The sequence below is a fragment of the Lissotriton helveticus genome, chromosome 4_1 (assembly GCF_964261635.1).
Source record: "Lissotriton helveticus chromosome 4_1, aLisHel1.1, whole genome shotgun sequence".
Classification (NCBI taxonomy): domain Eukaryota; kingdom Metazoa; phylum Chordata; class Amphibia; order Caudata; family Salamandridae; genus Lissotriton; species Lissotriton helveticus.
Genome location: NC_136063.1, coordinates 582,380,295 through 582,404,181, shown reverse-complemented (window position 1 = coordinate 582,404,181; position 23,887 = coordinate 582,380,295). Strand labels below are relative to the sequence as shown.

Below are 23,887 nucleotides of genomic sequence, written 5' to 3'. Positions count from 1 at the left end.
AAGTAAAAGGGTCTGAAACAGCTAAAATCAGGTCATCCACATACAAGCTATTTAGATGTTGCTCATGACCAAATGTGATGCCAGAGATATCTGGATGTGACCACATGTGTAGGGCAAGGGGCCCCATATAGAGCAAACAAGAGGGAAAGGGAGCGTTTCTGTCTCATGCCCTACCAGGGAAAGAGATAAAAGCTCATTAACTCCCACCTTAGCTATGTGTGAGCTATAGATGCTCCCAATCCAACCAAGAAACTGGTCCCCAGGATTAAGGCATTCTAAAGTCCAAAAAAGGTAAGGCCAGTGGACTCTTATTAAATGCATTCTCTGTGTCGATCAAGAGAAGGGCTTCCCTTTGGGATCGAGACACTTTGTTGAGCTAATGGTAGATGTACAGTGTTGTCCCCACATTGCCATCCTGGAATTAAACCAACTTGACCCTTGTGAGATCAAATCCGGGAGACTTCTAAAAGTTGCAAAAGGCACCTCCGTGTAGGAATGGACAGTAGTGGTTGGAGTAGTGCGAATTGCCTGAGGGGAGCAGAAGAGAATCGTAGCATGCTATTGATGGGTGGGCCAGCATTCACCCGCAGCGGTTGCTACCCAAGTAGTACTTATGCTTCAAGCAAACTAGGGCATATTCCGCTCTGTCTACATCAAGGTTCTTATAATGAGCAAGCGCGATCGCTCTAGCTCCCTCCAAACCCAATGGGCCCCAGGGAACTTGTGGAGGGCTTTAAATTCAAGTACTACTTTCAAGGTTCTTCTGCTTCTCCTTACGGAGTCGATGTCCTGAGGCAGATATGGAAATAAAATCCCTGCGGACAACCAATTTCAATCCCTCCTAAAGGGAAGCCAATGCGATCCAACTAGTGTAGTTTGTCTGCATGTAATCACCAATCGACTTACAATAGTTAGGACTGTTGCGGTTCACTGGAGCAGCATATCCCTAAAGCAGGAGAAATATGGTGGTGTCCTGCCAATGCGGATGGTGAAAGCGAGTGGGTCGTGCTTCGAGTGAGCGAGGAGTCGATGAATAGCAATTAAAGGGAGACAGTCGCTCTCCCTTCCCCATTGCCATCCCATGAAGGTGGAGTGGAGCGGGTGCTACTAGAGGTTTAAAACAGAAAAAGGGGAGGAAAAACAAAGAACAGGGCAGCACTACTATCTGTGGGGTAATGCTTCAGCCATATTTTGCTGTTAGAGATTTGCAGTTCTTGACACGGATGAGCAGCTCAGTATTAGACTAGGAGCTTGTGACCATCATTTCAGAGGAAGAGATCGGTGACCAAACAGGCTTCAATCTACAGTCCATTCCCTGATACTGTAACCAATTTGACACACCACTCTCGAAGATAGAGCAGCATCTTTGACTACCAACCTTACAGAGTTCTGATCTGGAACAGCACTACTCTCCCAATAAAGAGTCACTGTTTCGAGGTTGCAAGGTGTTTGAAGACAGAAGGATGGCTCTTAGAAGTCTTGTCTCCAGAATGGCTCTTATAACCAATTTTTTTGTATGGAACAAAAGAATTTTGTAGAGCTTACTTTGAACCTAAGACGGAAAACAGCTCAAAGGACTACATTGCACACAGCAAATTCCCAAGAAGAGGCCCTTAATAAACAACTGCCTTGCTACTGGCAAGAGTTAATCTTTTCAAGTGGCGGCCCGGCTACCACTCGAGTAACTAGATTGGTGAATTTATGAAACCGCACTAATGAGGGAGTGTCTAATAGCGAAAATGCAAATTCCTCATAAAATGCTCTTCAGGCCAGATACAAATTGAAATGGACATACTCCAGCTAACAAAGCACAACCTGCCCTTGTCAGTCTGCACCAAAAACCAGCATTTTGAAGTTGAAGGGAAGAAAAACTGGTGAAGGCTGAAAAGACCTAGGATACACCAGAATATAGTATTGTAGACCAATGTAGGCAGGCTGTTAACCCCATTTTTCGTTTAGGTTTTCTTAGTTTTGCAGCATGAATCTTTCTGGATTCACTATGCTGTGCATATTCCGCAATCTGGTGGTTGGGTCTGGAATCGTAGTCTCTTTTTTTTTGTAGCCCAGGTGGGCGTCGACGTCCAACCATTTGGTGTCCCTTCGGTGACGTCGGCGTGCTTCCGGCGGAAGCTACCACCCTTGGGCGCCATCTTCAGATTCTTTTTTCCGCCGTTGAGTCTGGATCGTCGCGTGAAGCTCCAGAAGTTTTGGAGGAGAAAAGAAGGAAATACAGCAAATCTTCAACGGTGAAGACCTGAGAAGATCGAGAGAAGAGGACCTTTAGAAAGGAGACGACGAAGAAAGGAGAGAACTTCGAAATTTTCGACGTCCTTGGAGGAATGCGCACACAGGGGGCCCCCTGAGCGCAGGGATGTACAAGACGCCCTTTAAATTCTGCAAGAACTGCCACCACAAGTTCGCACAGAAGGACCAGCACCCAGTCTGCAACCTCTGCCTGCCAATCAACCACGAGAGCAGATACTGCAACGCCTGCTGCGTCTTCAAGCCGAAGACTCGGAGTTCGAGAAAGACAGAGGACGGCTCACCACACGATGCAGGGCAAGGGCCAAGCCCCGATGCTTTATGAACTTGGCCTCTCCACCGACGAGGACAACATCGCCGAAGGCCCAGATGACTCCACGGTCGCCGAGACCGATAAGAAAACGCCTGATAAGGTAGGAGAGTCTACGACCCCGAAAACTCCCACAGAGCCTCGAAAACCTGAGGCAGACTCTCGAAAGTCTGAGCACAGAGCCTTGAAAGGAGCACCGGCGCCGAAAAAAAAAAAAAAAACGACGACCGAAGCTGCATCCTCCGAAAAAGAGCCCAGCGGATCCTCCGAGAAGGATTCCCGGAGGCCGAAGACCAGCGAAAAGCAAAGGTCATCGAAGCAAGCCCCCGAAATGGGCCTTCGACTTCGAAAGAAAAGGAGCCGAAGAAAGCTTCGACGTCACCGCCGCCGAAGAGAGCGGCCGAAACGCTAGACGACGAACAGGCCGCAGAAATGCAGAGAAAGAGAAGAAGGCTCGAGGCCGAAATGGAGAACATCCTTCAGAGAAAGAAGGACTTCTCATTTTTTCATCGAAGTTACAAGATCCCCTCGAAGCCGGCACCGACCGTCGCTGAGGTACAGGAGCTCGAGGAGTTCGACGTCGAAGAGCCGCCGAAAACTCCGGAACCTTCGGATCACGAAGAGGAGGAAGACCTCTACTACACAGAAGGGGATTACGGGGAACAGCAGTCAAGCTACGGCTCAGGTTCCTTGACGGCCCAAGACAAGGAATGGCAGGACATCGAGGCCGAAAACCCAGAGGAGGCGGTGGAAACATACCCCTCGAGGCTGGTTGGCACTAAAACTTCCTTAATTAGTAATACTACTAATTGTACTATTACTACTGTACTGCTGACTCCATCATTCTAGCCAGGGTGACAAATGGACAGGGACGGACTAAATTATGACACAGGGTAAACTAAATTATGTGGCAATGAAAGAAATTATGCATAACATTTTGTAACAGTATCACTGCATTAAGTTTATTTTAAAATGTTATCGCTGTCCGAGTAAATGTTCCACCTCAGGAAGATGGCGGCCGAGGACGACGCTCGGTTGATGAGCTCCTGACACCAGACTCCTCTGACATGAGGAAGTGAGATAAACAACGCTGAGAAAAGCACCAAAAAAACAGAAGAGAAAATGCAGCGATACTCCGTGACATTATATATTCTATACATAGAATAAGGTACGAAATAAGGCACTCCGAGTGGACCCGACCGTTGGAAGCGGTTGAGTTAACGGAGGTCAATTGAGGAATGGTAGCTTACCTCCCGACAGTGTGCGATTTCCCGCCCCGGCTTCCCGAGCCTCCTGACGTGCGTGGAGTGTTAGATCCGGTGAAGCTAGCGAGCCAGAGTGCGACACTGGGATCTGGGCCGCGGCCGCAAAAGCGAAGGCAATCGCCGGAAAGGCTTCCGGGAGAGTGTGGTTTCTGTTCCGGGGCACGAGCGGCAGAGCCTCGCCAGACCGTGCAGGATCAGCGGTGGAGCTACGGAGGGGCGGCTGGAGCGAAAAATGTGCCTGTGGCAGAGAAAGCGGACCGGACCACATTGTTAAAAGAGGCAAGTGGGCTAATTCTCTCGGGAGTGTGCATACATTTGAAATTCAAGGATTAACAAAGGAAAGGAGCGCTGCAAAATTAGGAAAGGACAGGATACTGAGGCATATGAGCGCTAGACTAAAAGTTACAGAGGAGGGAGGTGAGGGTGGGTGCAGTGAATGTAAGCAAGTCCCCAAACAAACTGAACCAGCAGTAGGCTTGGAAATCAACACAGGAAATAAACTGGTGGGTGCACCGGGCAAACAAGACAGGCAGGTTATATCGAATTACAGCCTGCGAAACAGGAACTTTCTCAAACAGGAACAATACCCAAAAGGGATTTCTCCCAGAGAGATCAAAAAAAGAGTCAAGAAGCCATCCAAAGAGAGCATAAAAACAAATGTTGAAAGCGAAAAAGCTCCAACCAGAGGCAAAACTGATACATCACAGAAAATAAAAATTAAGATAACACCATCACTAAGAACTTACTTTAAAGTTCAGCTAAAACAGAACTCATACACCGAGGAACAGGGACAGCTACCAATACAATCAACACCAGAACGCCCTCTTCTAACAGAGCAAAAAAATCGTGCCTCCTCCAGTATTACCTGACCCACAACAAAATTCACAAGCAAATTTAGACCACGAAAAAATACCTCCAGTTAGCAGTAAGAACAAGGCGGCACAAATTAAACTGGCTTTTTCGACAACCAGAGAAGCAAACAGGGAAGAAGAAGCGAATATCGCCCTCCCAGAGAGCATCATGGCAACCGGGGGCGCTAAAGACACTGGAACCGCAGAGATAAGGGAGGAAACAACAGACGGCGAGAATGGGATGCTTGGGCCGGAGCTACAAAAAATGGGAGATGGTATTCCGAAAAGCCACACAGATCAATTCCTTGAGAAAATATGGACGGAGATGCGAGAGAAATTCACCATATCAGAAGCCAAGCAAGATAAAATCCAAGAAGCATGTGAGAAACTAGACAACAAGCTCAACGCATTGGGAGACAGAGTGACTGCTATAGAGAGCGAAGTTGGCACCCTGAATAAGAAGGTGGAAAAAAACCAGAAGGAGATAAACTCCCTGAAGCAGGAGAGTAAAACAATGCATGAGAAGATGGAATCGCTTGAGAACCAAGCTAGAAAAAACAACTTAAGGATATTAAATGTGCCAGAAAACCAAGAAGGTTCTGACATTAAAAAATATGTGGTGGAATTACTATTAGAGCATTTCCCATGGGCGGATAGAGCGTTGCTCGAAGACATACAAAGAGCACACAGGGATCCATTCAGTAAGAACAAGGAGAGGAAAACACCAAGAAAAATACTTGTGAACTTCAAAACCTATGTTTTAAAAGAAAAAATCCTGGGAGAGGCGTTGAAAAAGGGTAACTTTAACAAAGATAACTGGTCCTTCAAAATTAGATCGGACATGTCTAAAGCCTCTCAAAGTAGACAATGGGAGCTAGGGAACCTAATGCCAGAATAACAACTTGGCGCAACGGTTCAGATGAAGTTCCCTCCTTCGTTAAGGATAATGTGGCGAAACAAAATGAGAAACATAAGGGACCCAGAAGAAGTAAAATCTCTCATAGATTTAATGCGAGAAAAAACCATGTAGGAAGAGCCGATAAGATAAAGAAGAAATCCTTTCTACCATATATTAGAGTTTTAGCTGCAGTACAAAAAAAAAAAGTTGATTAATGGTGTACGGCGTTGTAGAAATAACTTTCAAACACATATATATGTCAAGAGTCAGGGGTAAAGGGGCCGCAAAGGTTTAGGAAGATAACCCTAAGAAAAGAAGGAGGCTTCCCCAGGGAGGGTAAAAACAAACCACTAAAAAGAAAACACAAAAAATGCACAAATCAGAACGAGGGTGGGGAGCAAAATAGGGAAAAAATAGAGAAAAAAATCCTCAAATGTCAGAAAAAATGGAAAAATGAAAAGGAGCTGCCTATCATACACAATAAAATAAACAGTAAACGGGATCGGAACGCGCTAGGGAGAAATAGAGTAGATGGGGAGCATGACTAAAAACGTTAAAATTCTCTCCTGGAATGTAAATGGTATGAGGACAAAAAGCAGGAGGAACAGGATTCTTGAGTACCTTAGAACATCAGAATGTGAAAATATTATATTACAGGAGACACATCTACTAAAAGAAGAGTGGGCCCAAATAATAAAGAATCTGACATGGGTAGACAGATACATATGCACTACACAAGAATGTAATATTAAAGGGATAGTGATAATTAAAAAGTCACTTAAAGCTACCCTAGATTCGGAAGAAGTAGATGGTAAGGGGAGATGGGCAATAGCGAAACTAAGGATTGAAAACAGCTCTTATACAATAGCAGGATATTACGGACCCAACTTAGACGCAGACCCCTTACGGAAACTCTACTCTCATCTATTACTAGCCACCACCCCAATAATCCTGGGAGGTGATTTTAACCTCATAATGGATCCCAAAATCGATAGGTTTCCCCCGGGCAGGCAGGCAAACTTACCAAAAATGAGGGAGTGGATTAGTATATACAAAAGAGACTTCGAACTGATAGATATTTGGAGAGAAAGGGGAAAAAAATCAGCCTTTTACATTGCACAACAAAAAACTAGGACATAGGTCGAGAATTGACTACTTCCTTATTGACAGACTTATCAGTGAGAGTAAAAAACTTAGTTCACCTACCGGCTCATTTATCAGATCACTCTGCGGTTCAACTAACAATCAAAGTAGAGACAACAAAAACTCAAAAAAGATTTACGGTAGAACGATCCATACTACTAGATCAGCAAATTGTAAAGGAACTTTAAATAGAAACAGAAAATTTCTTTGAAAATAATAAAATCGGTACGACTAAACAGATCACTTGGGATACTTACAAAGCAGTACAAAGGGGAAAATTAATAAGTTTGGGAGCATATAAAAATAAAAAAATTAAGCGAGAGATAAGATCTGGAAAATAACATCAACTCCTTAGACGGCGAATTAAAAGTAGAACAAGACATAACCAGGAAAAAGGAACTGGAAAGAAAGAGACAAAGTCAGAAAGAAAAACTTGAGGATACACTAGAAGACAGAGTGCGTACACAATGGGAATCAAGCAAATTAAGACATCATGAATACGGAGAAGGTTGCGGAAAGTGGCTTGCGTGGAAACTAAGAACAGATCAAACCAGGAATAAAGTAAGGAGTATACATCAAGACGGCCAGGCGAACCGAAGTACTGACGAGAATGAAATCAGACAAGAGTTCAAGAAATTCTTCACAGAACTATACACGGAAGATACTAATCCTCTAGAAGGTCAGATTGATGAATACCTTGATGCTATACCATCTTTACCATTAACAGAAGAGGAAAAGGAAGAATTGAATAAAGAGATTCAAATAAGTGAGGTAGAGGAGGCAATTAAAAACTTAAAAAAGGTAAGGCAGCAGGCCCAGACGCTCTACCAAATGAACTCTATGATATTAAGCGACACTGTCACCATACATCACAGAGCTGGCAAACCTGACTCTCAAACAACAAAATAAAATCCCCGACTCCTGGAATGACGCCGTAATAACCATCATCCTAAAACCAGGCAAGGACCCTAATAGATGTGAGTCTTATCGGCCTATATCGCTGCTTAATGCAGATTATAAAATCTTCACAAAAATTATGGCAGCCCGGTTAGGAAGAGTAATGTCCCAACTCATAAATACGGACCAAAAAGGAATTATTAAAGGAAGACAACTGCATGAAATTACTCACGAACTCCTGAGCACCATCGACATTGCCACGCAAGAGAAAATCCCGCTCACAATACTTACCGTTGATGCCGCTAAGGCTTTCGATAGAGTTAACTGGCTCTTTCTTGAAAAAGTTATGGCTAAAAACAACATAGGCCAACCGTTCACGCACGTCATGAAAGAAAAATTCTAGTTAATGGCAGTCTCACAGAGGATGTGATCATAGAAAGGGGAACCAGACAGGGATGCCCTCTCTCGCCTCTGCTCTTTAACTTATATATTGAGCCGTTGGCAAATAAACTAAGAAATACTAAAGAAATAACCCCGTTTACGCATCATGCTTGGGAAAAAAAGATCGCATTGTATGCAGACGACTTGATGATCTTTACGAATGATTATGTTAGCTCTAAATCGACCATAGAAGAGATCATAAGTACGTTTGGAAAGATCTCAGGCTACCTAGTAAATCACTCTAAAACTGAAATAATGACCTGGAATACACACTTCAAGAACTCAAACATCAAGAAGGAAATAAAATATCTAGGAATCTTAGTAAATCACGATCTAGAGAAGATTCCACAGCGTAACCTAAACAAAGTGGCAGGAGAGGTGAGAAAATTACTTAAAGTGTGGTCCAGCCTCCCACTTAGTATTATTGGAAGATCAAATATTATCAAATGTCGATTCTGCCCAAATATACATATCTTTTCAATACTATTCCCTTGGAATTTGGAAAAGCCCTTCTAAAAAAACCACAGGGGGAATATGCCTGTTTTATATGTGCCTCGAAGGGAACGAGGATATCTTGGAAAAAACTCAGAAGAGGAAAACAAGATGGACTAGCAAGCCCAGACCTGACGGAATATTACAAAGCGTTTCAGTTTAAAAACATGCGGACATTGTTCAAAACTCATCATTATTATCCAAAATATTTGCAAGTACTGACAGTCAGTGGACCACTTTCTATTCAAATTTGGGCATCCAAAATACTTTAAAAAAATAAAATTGAAGACTAAGAGAGGCAGCTAAACTGTGGACACAAATTAGATTATCTCTGAACATCCAATATTACAGTACAATGGCCCCCATATGGGAATCACCAGGAACCCCAGAATGTCTAAAAGACTCAATGGCAAACCCCCTGAAACTAGCCAATATTAACTATTGGGGTCAGCTACTAAAAGGATCCTCTCTGGTTACTTGGGAAGAACTACAAAGTATTACCAATGACTCAATTTCCAAATTTAAATATTATCAAATGTCAAGCTGGGCCAGAACCATCCCTACAAATAAACAAGACAACGCTAATCTGGAAAAAGAAATTGTAAAAAACTCACTAATCAACAAAGAGGTTGCTAAGTGGTACTGGGCCCTTATAGAAGCAGGAAATGGAGATACACAGATTGAGGACGAAATCTGGGGGAGAGATCTACAAATAGCCAACCTGGATAACATATGGAAAAAATCTGTAGGAAAATGCTGGTCAACCCTAAAGTCAGCGGCTCTGAAAAGAAACCACTTGTATACAATACACCGTGCATATTGGACTCCGAAAAAGCTTTCCAAATTTTAAAATGCTGGCGTAAAAAAATGTCCGAAATGTGGGGAAGAAAAGGCAGATGTCCACATGTTTAAAAACTGCCCATCTCTGGAGGATTACTGTGAAGAAGTTGGTAAGACCGTGAGCATGATCATGCATAAACAACTAACTGTAAGTACAACCCTAACTCTTTTTGGGATAGAAGATACAAAAGATGGAGGGAGATTAACTAAATGTCAAGAGAACCTTTTTGTGCTAATTGTACTGGCAAGGAGGGAGATCTGTATCAACTGGGTTAGTGCATCACCTCCAACACATGGAGCATGGATGAATTCTGTCTTAAGGGTTAACAAATTAGACAGAAAGGTAACTACCTCTAAAAGATTTAAATTTTGGGAAATCTTGGAAAACCATCTAGACTCCAATACAGGGTTGGTACAAACGGTCCAATGATTAATGCGAAACGACATCTGGTGGACGAGTAAAATACTTGTCGAGTAGTCAAGGTGGCTAGCTCTTACCCCTATCCCAAACCAGATCTGTTACCATGTAATGGTTTAAGGATACTCCTCTGAGAAATCTGAAAAATTTGGCAACTTCCCAGACACGGAAGACCAAGGGGCCACTCCAGTAAATACAATCAGAGGCAGAAACCTAAAACTCCATACATATAAAAATTCGCAATATGAGGATAAAAAAAAAAAAGAAAAAAAAAATGTATCGCTGTCCGAGTAAATGTTCCACCTCATTATTAACTGTTTAATACTCAAATGAAAGGTGACCAGTCGACGTTTGAAAAGGCCCTTCCACTGTGGGGCAATTCAAGCCCCTACATGTTTAGTTATTTTATTATCCATTGAGCTAGAAACTTTTTTTTAATTAAATCTGCAAATTATGCAGCAGATGTTCGGTCATGTGGATAATGTATCCTTATGCAAACAAATGCCACGGCTGCAGAATCGAATAATTCCAGTGGCCTTGCTTACAGTACAGCACCTGTACACTATAACAGTTAATACTAGTCGAAGTTACCAGTAATACTGCTAGCATGACTACGAGGTGAAATACAAAGGATATTCAAGTTAGACTAATACTAGCCCTCCAATTGTCAGTTTCCCCACTACCTTTAGTGCTACACCCACAATATAAGCTGCAACTGCTTTCGATCAAAATGTATCGGATTAACTTTGAATAAATGCTTTGCTCAATTATAGTGACATGAAAATAAATTAGATATGGGGTGATGGATCTACATCCAAGGGACATTTCACCCTAGGTAGCCACTGCACTCAGACTGCATTTGGTTCACAAAATGCAGTAGCACCTCAGATTTTTAAACTCAACTATAAACGCTATGGGGAAACAATCCTCAGAAAAGCCAGAAAAAACTCTTTGGTGGCATCTTCAGCTAATGGTACAAGACAGCGGAGTAAAACATACCTTCACTAAGATTTGAGGCCATTGGACAGAGGATAGTTTCACTGGGACGTTTATAAACGGAAATTAAAGTACAAACTAAGAGACTGACTCTCAGATAGGCAAAAGACTCCTGGTGTGAATGGCGCCAACATGGAGATCTTTTCATAACAGCACACAACAAACAGAGCAAGCCACTGAAAGATGAACAACCTACAACTGACAGCAGATGAAGAGGGCAACTTGGGAAGCGAATCTGCCATTACAAATGAAATCTCCAGAAAAAAGGCAAACTTTTATGAATGCCAGCATGTACCTTCATTAGCTCTTATGATGCATCCTCAATAGGTTATACTTTCTGTGCGACAGGTAAGCAAAAGGAGTGAGCGCTCATTATGCTAACGAACTAGAAGATTTAAACAATTAAGCGCAATGGTATTTGCACAAAAATTACATAGCTTTTCAGAGAAAAGTGAGATGACAGGCGCAAAACACCAACAGGCAGTAAACAACTGACTAAAATATGTCCTTTCTCCAGCCCCAGACTGGAACAGTTTTAACAGTTCAGATTAATTTCATGGTGCCCGACGTGCCAACTAAACACTGAAAAAGGTTCACGGTCTTTCTCGTGAGAATCACTTGGACTTCAAAGTCCAAGTCTCAGTTTTTCATGCTGTACAGGTTTTAATATATCTTCTTAAAAAATGCCAGTTACAAATTGTGAGAAGTTGGCCTGATGTGCAGTGTTCACTATTCTAGTGATCACTATATATCAGTCCAAACAACCCTTATTGATGATTGGTTGTAAGTCAACCTTATAGACCAGCTATCCTAGTAGCATGGATACGAGCAGTCTAAGGCTAAGACTCTAGAGGGCGTGTTAAGCCAGCTGTTTTACCATCACATTACCCCTTGAACACCCAGTGAAAGGACACCACACAAGTGTTATGAAAATAAACAGTGTATTTATTAGAATCACAACAACCCTGTACTCTTTATGAGGACAGGGTGCTAGGCACACAACAAAACTCTTACGAAAATACTTAAGTTAGCACGTTATACACAAATGCCCGAGGGGCACGAAAAACCATATACTTTAAAAGTGGAATGCGAAATTACTAGCAGGTAAGTACAGTACTAATAGGCTTTGGACTCGCTAGGACTTGACTATAGAATCGTTAGATTACTTCTAGGAGGCCTAGGGGACTCGGGTGCAGAGTGTGCACTCTCACGCGGGATGCGGGACAAAGTCTATGGGAGCTAGTAAAGGCAAAGTTAGTGTTCACGGGCGAACCCGACCTGGTAGGAAGAAAACGACAGTGGATCCTTGTGAGAAGTTGGCCTGATGTGCAGTGCTCACTATTCTAGTGATCACTATATATCAGTCCAAACAACCCTTATTGATGATTGGTTGTAAGTCAACCTTATAGACCAGCTATCCTAGTAGCATGGATACGAGCAGTCTAAGGCTAAGACTCTAGAGGGCGTGTTAAGCCAGCTGTTTTACCATCACATTACCCCTTGAACACCCAGTGAAAGGACACCACACAAGTGTTATGAAAATAAACAATGTATTTATTAGAATCACAACAACCCTGTACTCTTTATGAGGACAGGGTGCTAAGCACACAACAAAACTCTTACGAAAATACTTAAGTTAGCACGTTATACACAAATGCCCGAGGGGCACGAAAAACCATATACTTTAAAAGTGGAATGCGAATTACTAGCAGGTAAGTAACGATTCTCAGAGGCTTTGGGATCGCTAGGACTGGACTACTGAACCTTTAGATTACTAGCAGGAGGCCTAGGGAACTCGGGTGCAGAGTGTGCACTCTCACGCGGGATGCGGGACAAAGTCTATGGAAGCTAGTAAAGGCAAAGTTAGTGTTCACGGGCGAACCCGACCTGGTAGGAAGAAAACGACAGTGGATCCTGACCCTAGGATAGTGAGGCTATGCTGGGACACCGAAGTGCCGAAGTTACCTAGCCCAGGGGCTGCAGCTGCATAGGTCTGAAAAGACGTCGGGGATCTCGTTGCCGGACCAGGAGCCTGGAAGAAGGAAGTTGCTGGCAGGCGACCAGTGAAGGAAAGTTCGTTGGATCCAAGCCTGGATCGAGGAAGAAGAAACCTGAAAGCAGAGGGGACCAAGTTCTTGAATCACTAGCCAGTGATTAAGTGGGCACCAGGATGGCACCGGGCGAAGTCACCGCAGTCAGGTGAGTGGGCGCTGCTGGGCTCTGCAGTCTCTCGGACCAGGAGGCGTTGTCGGCGACCAGGATGGAGGTGCGAGCTGTCCCACGGAGGATGAAGTCGTTGGCGTCGAAGTTACCCAGGATTGGGCAACAAGCCTTGGCTAATTCAAGCCCACGCGGTGGACTCAAAATGGCGTCTTGAGTGGACCAGGAGGGTCCGGGGTGCTCCTCTTCTGGGAGGGAGCAAGGGCCAGTCTGGAGCAACCAGACCAGCAGCAGAAATGTCGTCGGGCGTCGTCAGGGAGGCCACAAGCCAACGGGCCAGTAGCCAAACAACGCGGTGAGCAGCGGAAAGCAGAAGGGCCCCACGCAGATCGTGGAGATGCTGGGGGGCTGCTCTTCGGTGCTGGAGCTGCTCAGGGTGGGGGCTTCTCGGACCCCAAAGCACTCACCAGGAATTCACTCGGCGGGCTTGCTGGAAAGAAGTCTTGCAGATGGCCGGTCCCTTGAGGTCTCGTCGCACCCACGGTTCTCAGCTGGGCTGTAGAGGTGGGTAGAGGTCAGAGGTGCCAGGGAAGCCGGTTCTCGTCGAGCTGGGCAGTCGGATTCCGGAGGAAGGACTTGCAGCAGACCGCAGTGTTCTTAGATGGTGCCTGCGGATGCAGGGTGACTACTCCTTAGTCACAAGGGAGAAATCTTAGGAAGAAGTCTTGAGTTCCTTTCGCAGAAAGTAGTTTCAGGATTCAAAGATGATCTGATTTGGAAGGGGGCCAGTCTCTACCTTTATCCTGTAAAAAGGGGCTGGCACGCGACTAAGTCCTGCCCTATGGGTGGGACTAGGAGGGGGGTGGTTACACCCACTTCCTTGGCGGGCTTTTCCCCAGCACAGGGTCTGGAGTGACCCTGGAACTGGTTCAAGCCGGCCTATGCACAGTGAGCACCGGGGTGCTACTTGCAGTCACCTTCCTCTAAAGCCCTGCCTACCTACAATACACAAAACCCTGTCTGGGACGGTGCTGGCACCGCCCCTGGCAGGAAACCCTTTGTCCTTGTCTCCTGCTCTGGGAGGACTCCCAGCAGCAGGAGGGCAGACTTGTGTCTCGGTGGCAGCATCCATTTTGTGGATGCTAAGGCTCTGTCTGACTTTTAACCGGGTTATAGGTTACAGGCATGTCGTGTCCCTCTAGAAGGGTGGAATGCTAACCCCGTCGCCAGAATTGGCGAGGGGTTAGTATTCCAATTCGTATGACACCTTACTCGACATGTTTTGATAAAGCGATACCAGAGTTGGCACATAACCGCGAGGATTATAATGCACTTAAGAGTATATGGTATGCGATATCATGGAAACGGCTAAGGGATAGATCCCGAAAGTCGCAGACAGGCTCAGCTCATGCCAGAGCACCATCTCACACGATTCCAAGCACTCTGCCTTCAGGATTGTTAAGGCCTGCCATAGGAGTGACTGATAGGAGATCTGTGTGTCCATTTTAGGGTTAGATATAGGTATACTATATCTAAAGCAAAGGGTGAGTACACCACCTTGCCCCAGCTGTCGTGCAGCCAGTTGTGTCAGATTTGGATGGCCAGCCAGGGGTGGCATAATAAATGCTGCAGCCCCTGGTAGGCCCTGGGTACACCTATGCCCTGGGTACCTAAGGTACACTGTACAGGGACTGGTAAGGTGACTCAGTATCCAATTTAGATATGTACCTAAGGTACATGGAATCCATTTTACAGAGAGAGCAGTAGGCCTGGGGTCCTGAATAGCAGGGCCCCAGGTCAACTAAGTCAGAAAACCAGCAAAACACCAGGCAAAAAGTTGGGGGCAACCATAGTCAGGGGTCAACCTTCCTACAATCCTGACCCTAGGATAGTGAGGCTATGCTGGGACACCGAAGCGCCGAAGTTACCTAGCCCAGGGGCTGCAGCTGCATAGGTCTGAAAAGACGTCGGGATCTCGTTGCCGGACCAGGAGCCTGGAAGAAGGAAGTTGCTGGCAGGCGACCAGTGAAGGAAAGTTCGTTGGATCCAAGCCTGGATCAAGGAAGAAGAAACCTGAAAGCAGAGGGGACCAAGTTCTTGAATCCCTAGCCAGTGATTAAGTGGGCACCAGGATGGCACCGGGCGAAGTCACCGCAGTCAGGTGAGTGGGCGACGCTGGCTCTGCAGTTCTCACGGACCAGGAGGCGTTGTCGGCGACCAGGATGGAGAGGCGAGCTGTCCCACGATGGATGAAGCTGTCGGCGTCGAAGTTACCCAGGATTGGGCAACAAGCCTTGGCTAATTCAGGCCCACGCGGTGGACTCAAAATGGCGTCTTGAGTGGACCAGGAGGGTCCGGGGTGCTCATATTTTGGAAGGGAGCAAGGGCCAGCCTGGAGCAACCAGACCAGCAGCAGAAATGTCGTCGGGCGTCGTTCAGAAGGCCACAAGCCAGCGGGCTAGTAGCCAAACAACGCGGTGAGCAGCAAAAAGCAGAAGGGCCCCACGCAGATCGTGGAGATGCTGGGAGGCTGCACTTCGGTGCTGGAGCTGCTCAGGGTCGGGGCTTCTCGGACCCCAAAGCACTCACCAGGAAATTACTCGGCGGGCTTGCTGGAAAGAAGTCGTGCAGTCTTGAAGATGGCCGGTCCCTCGAGGTCTCGTCACACCCACGAATCTCAGCGTGACTGATGATGCAGGTAGAGGTCAGAGGTGCCAGGGAAGCCGGTTCTCGTCGAGCTGGGCAGTCTTGATCCGGAGGAGAGACTTGCAGCAGACCGCAGTGGTCTTAAGATGGTGCCTGCGGATGCAGGGTGACTACTCCTTAGTCACAAGGGAGAAATCTTAGGAAGAAGTCTTGAGTTCCTTTCGTGGAAAGTAGTTTCAGGATTCAAAGATGATCTGATTTGGAAGGGGGCCAGTTCCTACCTTTATCCTGTAAAAAGGGGCTGGCACGCGACTAAGTCCTGCCCTAGGGGTGGGACTAGGAGGGGGTGGTTACACCCACTTCCTTGGCGGGCTTTTCCCCAGCACAGGGTCTGGAGTGACCCTGGAACTGGTTCCAGCCAGCCTATGCACAGTGAGCACCGGGGTGCCACGTGCAGTCACCTTCCTCTAAAGCCCTGCCTACCTACAATACACAAAACCCTGTCTGGGACGGTGCTGGCACCGCCCCTGGCAGGAAACCCTTTGTCCTTATCTCCTGCTCTGGGAGGACTCCCAGCAGCAGGAGGGCAGACTTGTGTCTCGGTGGCAGCATCCATTTTGTGGATGCTAAGGCTCTGTCTGATTTTTAACCGGGTTATAGGTTACATGCATGTCGTGTCCCTCTAGAAGGGTGGAATGCTAACCCCGTCGCCAGAATTGGCGAGGGGTTAGTATTCCAATTCGTATGACACCTTACTCGACATGTTTTGATAAAGCGATACCAGAGTTGGCATTTAACCGCGAGGATTATAATGCACTTAAGAGTATATGGTATGCGATATCATGGAAACGGCTAAGGGATGGGTCCCGAAAGCCGCAGACAGGCTCAGCTCATGCCAGAGCACCATCTCACACGATTCCAAGCACTCTGCCTTCAGGATTGTTAAGGCCTGCCATAGGAGTGACTGATAGGAGATCTGTGTGTCCATTTTAGGGTTAGCTATAGGTATACTATATCTAAAGCAAAGGGTGAGTACACCACCTTGCCCCAGCTGTCGTGCAGCCAGTTGTGTCAGTTTTAGTTAGTCAATCCAGGGGTGGCATAATACATGCTTCAGCCCCTGGGAGACTTCTGGGTGCACCTCAGCCCTGAGTACAGGGACTTGGAGAGGGCCCAGTGCCAATTCAGTACCTGAGTACAATTTGGATAGAGAGAACAGCTAGGCTGTGGGTCTGATTAGCAGGCCCACAGCCAGGGAAAGTCGTAAACCAGTGCAGCAAAAAGCAAAAATCTGGGTGATCATAGGATTGCAGACCCTACTCTCCTACACAAATACACGTGTATGCTGTACAGGGTCACAAAGAAAGAAGGTCCTAGGGTTAGTTTACCTTGAAATGATTCAGCTGCTGGAGTTGAGTGAAGGGAGTGGAAAGCTCCATCGAAAGAGGATAACAGGGGAAGCAGCAAGCTACTCAAACGAAAGAAGCTGGGCACTGCAATAATAAAACAGTCACAAACAGCTTCAATCAAGAAATTCTAAATATAACAGAGTCAAAGTGCAATTCTGGCATCTCAGTATTTTAAAGTCTCATCAGCAAATGTCAGATGGGTAAACGGCAAAAGAGATGTTCATCATTAATGCCAGAAAACAAATTCCATCAGAGTTGCATGAACTAGGTAAACATTTTTCTATCCTTCATTGTTATTAACCGGCTCCTTAGAGCTCATGTTCTACTTGTTCTTTTTTTTTTTATTATTTTTTATTGAGAGTTCATAAAAACAAGATCGACATTGCAGAATACATTTGTAGAAGATTTAGTGAAAAACATGGCAAAAGAATTTAAATTCGTAATCGACATTAATATCCGCTACACAGTTATAAAGTGCAACAAATAATTATAAAGTGCAAAAGTGCTTACAAAGTGCATATTAGTAGACTCGTGGTTATGAAGATATACTTTATGAATCAAGCACTCCAAAACTTTTCATATTTCTTAAGCGCCCCTGATCTAAGCGCGTACTTTCCCTGCCCTGGATTCGTAATAATTTAGCCTTCCAAACCTGGAAGGTCGGTACTTGGTTGGTTTTCCAGGACTGGAGGACAAGCGATTTAGCTATTAGAGATGCTATAAACAGAAATTCGTCATATTGGGTATTGGTCGCTGAGCAGCCTAGAACAGGGACTAAATCGTCAAATATTATAGAAGCTTTAAGCTCAAGGGAGAGTTTTTTTTTCGATTTCCTTCCAGAGTGGCTGAATTTTGGGACAGTCCTAGACAATGTGCTTCCAATTCCCTTTTTCTTCGCATCGAAAACATTTGTCAGGGACCAGGGGAAAGATATTATGGAGATAGGAGGGAGTTCTGTAAATCAGCCATTTATTATAAAATTGCATGCGTTTAAAGTTTGCACCGCGGAAGATTGTTTTGTTGAATTTATTTATTTTGTTCCATACTTGTTGATTGATTTCAATACCCTCCCTCTTTTTCCACCTCTCAATAATCTTACTAGGAAATTCCTGCTCCTTGTCCTCTTTTAGTATTTTAATCCAAATGCTCATCTTTTTTTGAGTTTTATTATTCAACACTGTAGAGGTGATTTCATTAGAATAAAGATTTCCTATATCTAGTTCCCTAAGTATTGGATAAAACATAAGAAAAGACCAATTCAGGATGAAATGAGAATGGTGCACCTGACTGGCTATTTGGTCCCATGACTTCCAACTATTGCCAATCAGGAAATCTTCAATTTTCTCAAAGCCGTGGTCTTTCCAGAGATTTATTATTTTACTGTCCATACATCCCTCTTGCCCTATGTTAAAATTGTTCAAATCCGTTGTATTTGATATTCTAGGAATGGAGTGGAATTTCAAAAACTGGAATTTGTCTGAAAATCCACTGAAGAGACTTATAACAAATTTTCTTTGGGTCTTTAGTGACTGTAATCGGGTCAGTTATTTTAATCTCAGACAGCATCTTCTTCATAAAAAAATTGTCTGTCTCATTAGTGTCTAGAAAAAAGAACCGAACTGTGGTGAGCAAAGGACGCTGAATAGTATTCTCTAATATTTGGGAGGGACAGCCCTCCTTGTGATGATGAAAGATATACAGTGCTGAGTGCGAGCCTAGGGGTCTTACTGGCCCAGAGAAATGAGGAAATCAGGGTATCCACTTTTTTAAAGAAGGAGACATGGATAACACAGGGTGCTGCATTAAATAAAAAATTAAATAGAGGTAAAATCGACATTCGTATCAATGCTGCTCGACCTATTAAAGACAGGGGTAACAGATTCCATCGAGCTAAGAGGGATTCGACCTTTTTTTAGCAGCGGTGAATAATTAAGTGAAAACAGATCGTCTAAATTGTCCGATATAAATATACCCAGGTATCTCTTTGGCATTGGGTTGTAAGTTTGCCTAAATTCTGGTATTAAAGTGTCTACAGTGCAGTTTATTAGAATGATTTCCGTCTTGTTGACATTAATTTTATAACCCCCTGTAGGAAGGTTGACCCCTGACTATGGTTGCCCCCAACTTTTTGCCTGGTGTTTTGCTGGTTTTCTGACTTAGTTGACCTGGGGCCCTGCTATTCAGGACCCCAGGCCTACTGCTCTCTCTGTAAAATGGATTCCATGTACCTTAGGTACATATCTAAATTGGATACTGAGTCACCTTACCAGTCCCTGTACAGTGTACCTTAGGTACCCAGGGCATAGGTGTACCCAGGGCCTACCAGGGGCTGCAGCATTTATTATGCCACCCCTGGCTGGCCATCCAAATCTGACAACTGGCTGCACGACAGCTGGGGCAAGGTGGTGTACTCACCCTTTGCTTTAGATATAGTATACCTATATCTAACCCTAAAATGGACACACAGATCTCCTATCAGTCACTCCTATGGCAGGCCTTAACAATCCTGAAGGCAGAGTGCTTGGAATCGTGTGAGATGGTGCTCTGGCATGAGCTGAGCCTGTCTGCGACTTTCGGGATCTATCCCTTAGCCGTTTCCATGATATCGCATACCATATACTCTTAAGTGCATTATAATCCTCGCGGTTATGTGCCAACTCTGGTATCGCTTTATCAAAACATGTCGAGTAAGGTGTCATACGAATTGGAATACTAACCCCTCGCCAATTCTGGCGACGGGGTTAGCATTCCACCCTTCTAGAGGGACACGACATGCCTGTAACCTATAACCCGGTTAAAAGTCAGACAGAGCCTTAGCATCCACAAAATGGATGCTGCCACCGAGACACAAGTCTGCCCTCCTGCTGCTGGGAGTCCTCCCAGAGCAGGAGACAAGGACAAAGGGTTTCCTGCCAGGGGCGGTGCCAGCACCGTCCCAGACAGGGTTTTGTGTATTGTAGGTAGGCAGGGCTTTAGAGGAAGGTGACTGCAAGTAGCACCCCGGTGCTCACTGTGCATAGGCCGGCTTGAACCAGTTCCAGGGTCACTCCAGACCCTGTGCTGGGGAAAAGCCCGCCAAGGAAGTGGGTGTAACCACCCCCCTCCTAGTCCCACCCATAGGGCAGGACTTAGTCGCGTGCCAGCCCCTTTTTACAGGATAAAGGTAGAGACTGGCCCCCTTCCAAATCAGATCATCTTTGAATCCTGAAACTACTTTCTGCGAAAGGAACTCAAGACTTCTTCCTAAGATTTCTCCCTTGTGACTAAGGAGTAGTCACCCTGCATCCGCAGGCACCATCTAAGAACACTGCGGTCTGCTGCAAGTCCTTCCTCCGGAATCCGACTGCCCAGCTCGACGAGAACCGGCTTCCCTGGCACCTCTGACCTCTACCCACCTCTACAGCCCAGCTGAGAACCGTGGGTGCGACGAGACCTCAAGGGACCGGCCATCTGCAAGACTGCACGACTTCTTTCCAGCAAGCCCGCCGAGTGAATTCCTGGTGAGTGCTTTGGGGTCCGAGAAGCCCCCACCCTGAGCAGCTCCAGCACCGAAGAGCAGCCCCCCAGCATCTCCACGATCTGCGTGGGGCCCTTCTGCTTTCCGCTGCTCACCGCGTTGTTTGGCTACTGGCCCGTTGGCTTGTGGCCTCCCTGACGACGCCCGACGACATTTCTGCTGCTGGTCTGGTTGCTCCAGACTGGCCCTTGCTCCCTCCCAGAAGAGGAGCACCCCGGACCCTCCTGGTCCACTCAAGACGCCATTTTGAGTCCACCGCGTGGGCTTGAATTAGCCAAGGCTTGTTGCCCAATCCTGGGTAACTTCGACGCCAACGACTTCATCCTCCGTGGGACAGCTCGCACCTCCATCCTGGTCGCCGACAACGCCTCCTGGTCCGAGAGACTGCAGAGCCCAGCAGCGCCCACTCACCTGACTGCGGTGACTTCGCCCGGTGCCATCCTGGTGCCCACTTAATCACTGGCTAGTGATTCAAGAACTTGGTCCCCTCTGCTTTCAGGTTTCTTCTTCCTCGATCCAGGCTTGGATCCAACGAACTTTCCTTCACTGGTCGCCTGCCAGCAACTTCCTTCTTCCAGGCTCCTGGTCCGGCAACGAGATCCCCGACGTCTTTTCAGACCTATGCAGCTGCAGCCCCTGGGCTAGGTAACTTCGGCACTTCGGTGTCCCAGCATAGCCTCACTATCCTAGGGTCAGGATCCACTGTCGTTTTCTTCCTACCAGGTCGGGTTCGCCCGTGAACACTAACTTTGCCTTTTTCTAGCTTCCATAGACTTTGTCCCGCATCCCGCGTGAGAGTGCACACTCTGCACCCGAGTTCCCTAGGCCTCCTGCTAGTAATCTAAAGGTTCAGTAGTCCAGTCCTAGCGATCCCAAAGCCTCTGAGAATCGTTACTTACCTGCTAGTAATTCGCATTCCACTTTTAAAGTATATGGTTTTTCGTGCCCCTCGGGCATTTGTGTATAACGTGCTAACTTAAGTATTTTCGTAAGAGTTTTGTTGTGTGCTTAGCACCCTGTCCTCATAAAGAGTACAGGGTTGTTGTGATTCTAATAAATACATTGTTTATTTTCATAACACTTGTGTGGTGTCCTTTCACTGGGTGTTCAAGGGGTAATGTGATGGTAAAACAGCTGGCTTAACACGCCCTCTAGAGTCTTAGCCTTAGACTGCTCGTATCCATGCTACTAGGATAGCTGGTCTATAAGGTTGACTTACAACCAATCATCAATAAGGGTTGTTTGGACTGATATATAGTGATCACTAGAATAGTGAGCACTGCACATCAGGCCAACTTCTCACATTGGTGAGCAGCGGGTGGGATTTGAGCTTGCTGTTGTTTTACCACACATGCCCTAAGAATATCTTGTGAAAGATCACATAAGTACTAAAGGTACATATAACTTAGCTTAGAATACTCTGAGTTCTACTGAACCAGCTGTTGTAGCTCCTAGGGCCTAGCACACCCTAAACTACAACTCTAGCAAGGGATCAGTAGGCAAACATATAGTGTAGGTAAGTGCACCACTTACACCTCACTAGAAAAGCATGTCGACTCAGGGGGACTCTACTGAGACTCCCCTGGTCAGTGTTGACCCTCCACAGGTCACTTCAAGATATGCAGCTCTCAATTTTCAGGAGATGAGGCAACTCTGTGTCTCCAGGAAACTGAAGCAGGGGTCTAACCCCACCATTCCCTTTCTGATAGGTCTCTTAGAGACATATGATGCCAGAAAGCTCTCTCAGTTACATGAGAGCATGCCAGCCTTAGAGGGAACCTCTGGGGATCCAGACCTCCCCAACACTGATTCAGCAGTTGAGGAGGAGGATCAGGAGGTACTCTCTGGGGATGAGGTAGACAAGGGTCTTGAGGTAGTCAGAAGGCTAACTAAGGCCAACTTAGACCTACTTGGGGAAGGATCTGGGGGACCCCCAGTACTGACCCTAATAAGGCCTAACCTTGGAGTTAGGAGAGATAGATCTCTTTCTAGGGACTCCATTAGATCTCTGCACTCTAATGCCTCTTCTCAGGGGAGAAGGAACTCTCCCCAGAGGAGATTGACTTCCCCTCAGAGAAGAGAGCATGAAGCAAGGATGAGACAAGCTAGACTGAGGATTGAAAGGGAAGAAGTTGCCCTGGCCAAAGAAAAGCTTGCATTTGCTAGAGAGCAGAAGATGTGTGGGTTAGCTCCCACTGGTGGCAGCAATCTCCCAAGAGATAGAGAGAAGGGTTTAGATACTAAACACCTGACTAAAATAGTGCCCCCCTTTAAGCAAGGGGATGACATCCAGAAATGGATGGCTGCTCTGGAGAGGGCCTGCACTGTTCAGGGCATTCCCCAGAGTCAGTGGGCAGCTATACTGTGGCTCTCCTTTGATGGTAAAGGTAGAGATAAGCTCCTCACTACTAGAGTTGAGGATGCTAACAATTACCAGGTCCTGAAAAATGCACTGGTTGATGGGTTTGGTTTAACCACTGAGCAGTACAGGTTGCTGTTCAGAGACACCCAGAAAACTCAGTCTCAGGACTGGTCAGACTTTGTTGATTGTGCCACTAAGGCTTTGGAAGGCTGGCTACTGGGTAGTAAGGTTACTGATTTCAAGGGATTGTATAATCTAATTATGAGAGAGCAAGTCTTAAATAATTGTCAGAACCAGTTATTACACCAGCACCTGGTAGACTCTGATCTGACCTCTCCACAAGAATTGGGTAAGAGGGCAGACAAATGGGTCAGAACCAGGATTAGGCCCAAGAACCAAGGTGGTGACCAGAAAAAGGAATCAACCAAGCCTCAAGAGAAGGGTGGGAATAAATCTCCAGATCAAACCACATCAGGGCCCCAAAAATCCTCTGAGGGGGGTGGGTCCCAGAATCCTTCCAACAACCAGAAGACACCTTATTGTTATCCCTGTAAACAGGTGGGTCATTTAAAAACTGACAGCAGTTGCCCAAAGAATAACAATAAGGAAAACATACCCCCAAGTAACATTCCCAAACCTCCTGTTACTACTAGTAGTAATCCCCCAGGTGGTGGGAGTGCCCCCAAGAATTTGGGTGCATTTACTTTGGGAGTTCCTGGGGACTCTGGCCTAACCAGGTCCCCTGACTTAGATACTCTTGTCTGTGAGACTGGCATGGGGTTTGCCAACTTCACACCTTGTCCCAACACTTTGGGCAAGTACAGACAGGAGCCCCTCATCAATGGTATAAAAGTTGAGGCCTATAGAGATACAGGGGCTAGCATCACTATGGTGACTGAGAGTCTAGTCCCCTCAAGGCAACTTTTACCTGGTGCCACATACCAGGTGACCAATATTGATGGAGTACAGAGAGATCATCC

General features: G+C 46.0%; 1 long non-coding RNA gene and 1 other non-coding gene across 8 annotated transcripts in view; both read right to left on the bottom strand.

Moving 5' to 3' along the window:
• Positions 1–23,887, bottom strand: part of LOC144828759 (uncharacterized) — a 132,686-nt gene that overhangs the window by 25,212 nt on the left and 83,587 nt on the right. For all 7 annotated transcript variants that reach the window (XR_013610528.1, XR_013610527.1, XR_013610530.1 and 4 more), the window contains one exon: positions 17,008–17,112. This is a non-coding gene — a long non-coding RNA (uncharacterized LOC144828759). The remainder of the gene's footprint in view (positions 1–17,007; positions 17,113–23,887) is intronic.
• Positions 17,183–17,265, bottom strand: LOC144829887 (small nucleolar RNA SNORD87). The gene has a single exon (XR_013610872.1). It is a non-coding gene; the product is annotated as a small nucleolar RNA SNORD87 (small nucleolar RNA).